The sequence below is a fragment of the Palaemon carinicauda genome, chromosome 12, assembly GCF_036898095.1.
Source record: "Palaemon carinicauda isolate YSFRI2023 chromosome 12, ASM3689809v2, whole genome shotgun sequence".
NCBI lineage: Eukaryota > Metazoa > Arthropoda > Malacostraca > Decapoda > Palaemonidae > Palaemon > Palaemon carinicauda.
In genome coordinates, this window is record NC_090736.1 from 85,448,032 (window position 1) to 85,450,531 (window position 2,500).

Sequence of the window (2,500 nt, forward strand, 5' to 3'; positions counted from 1 at the left end):
AAAAACGGTAGGAAAACTGAACATTCTAAATCATGCAAAATTACTATTCCGGGTGAACAAGAAGGCTATGAAATAATAAACACGAATGTGAAATTAAGGCAGCCATTTCTCCTATATAATAAAGACATGTCTCTCTCTCTCTCTCTCTCTCTCTCTCTCTCTCTCTCTCTCTCTCTCTCTATATATATATATATATATATATGTATATATATACATAATATATAGATATATATATATACATATATATATATATATTTATATATATATATATATATATATATATATATATATATATATATATATATATATGTGTGTGTGTGTGTATGTATGTAAGTATATATATATATTTAAATATATATATATATATATATATATATATATATATACATATATAAATCTCTCTCTCTCTCTCTCTCTCTCTCTCTCTCTCTCTCGCTCTCTCTCTCTCTCTCTCTCTCTCTCTCTCTCTCTCTCTCTCTCTCTCTCTCTATATATATATATATATTTATATATACATATATATACATATATATACATACATATATATATATATATATATATATATATATATGTGTGTGTGTGTGTGTGTGTGTATGTATGTATGTATGTATATGTATATAAATATATATATATATATATATATATATATATATATATATATATACATATATATATATATATATATATATATATATATATATATATGTGGAAATCATATATATATATATATATATATATATATATATATATATATATATATATGATATCTTACGAAGCTGGTCTAGCGTAGGGCAGATAATTTATTCATGTAGTTTATATAAATATTTCATTTGTGTATTTGAGGTGAAATGCCAGCTCTTAAGATGACTTCCTTTCATGTAGATGTAAGGTTGGTATTTAAATTACGTAAGAATTTCGTTGTTAATTTCATTTTTTTTTTTATTCAGTATATGTAAATTTGCATTATTCTTAAGAATTAACTTTTTATTTCTCAGTTAGTGTTACAAAGTCTTGTGTAGACTGTTTAAGCGTGTTATATGATCCATACAAGATATGAACAAGGGCTTATGTAAATCTTTTTTATACTTTTATGAGGAATTGCCTCGTGTTTTTGAGAAAAAAGCCAATTCTTTTATTTGCCATGTGTTTTGGAATGCTCTCGAAAACCCAAGAGTTGGATTTTATCTTTATTTTTATTTCCAAGAATGGGGATGGGCGGAGCTGCTGAGAAGGAGTTACGGTGCCGCGAGGTTAATTCTCCTGTTCGATACATGATAGTTGGAAACTTTGGCGTCACTAAGCCGGCCCCTAAGCCTCAAGAATAATCTATGAGAATATTCTAGAAGTAACTAAGCTATATATATAAATATAGCGCCCCAAGGGATGCATAGGGACAGAAGAGAACCAACCTGTAAAACTAGTGAATTTTTATGGAAAGTTTTCTATAAATATTCACTGGAAAACTTTCTTAGTTTCTGTAACTGGCTCTGTAGAAACGTGGAATATATTTGTATCATTATAATGTTAACTATTTGCATTAAGTGTCAAGACTAATCAATTGTGTAAAGCCTAATTTCAAGTAAAACAAGTGATTGCATAATTTTCAAAGGTATTTATTTCTTTTGTCTTAATCTAAGTTTTGTTCAGACTTAATATTTCTAGTGATTTATATTTTTATATAATTATTATGTAATTTATCTATTATTGTAAAGAGTTTATTATTTCAATCACCAGTTTTTTTTCCACAGTACTCTTCTGTATTCCAGTTAAAGAATCGAAGTAAGAGTTGGTTTTATATAATTCTTAATAATAATTACCCAGTTTTGTGTTGAGTGTACTTAAGAGACCTTTGGATATTCATTGTTTTTTTATATTGCTGTCTGGGAGTTAAATAATCGTCTCAGAGCTCAGGTATTAATATTTTCAAGTGTAACATATTTAATTTAAAAACAAACAGGTGAGTTTGGAACTCGACAGGTTGTGTAGCCTGCCAGCTGTAATATATGATACCATATTTTGGTTCTCAGACATGGAACTATATTATAATATATTTTTGGTGCCCAAACCTGGGATCGAGCGAGTCTATTTAAATATTGGTGATAACAGGGCCGTGTTTTGATTAAAGGTTTGATCAATAAAGTGTTGATAAAATTTTGTGTATTGTTAGGATATATTTTTTTTGATAGGTACTATATATGGTAAAGTACAAGATGGCACAGTTTAATATCTATGAGTTTTGTAATAACCCAAATGTTCAAGAATTGTCAGAAGCTAATTTAACTAAAGCTCAGTAGCTCTCTATTTTAATGGCATGTGGCGGCCATAAAACGAGTGGAATGATTGAAGCCCAAATAAAGTGTCTAGCCTTAGAAGCATTGATAAACTTGGGGAAATTGTTGGAACAAGATATTGTTGCAGCTCGTGAACTGTAGGAGGATGCTAAAAAAAAATTTGCAGTGAAGCAAAGACCAGTTGACCCACAAACTGAAGGTATGGAAGC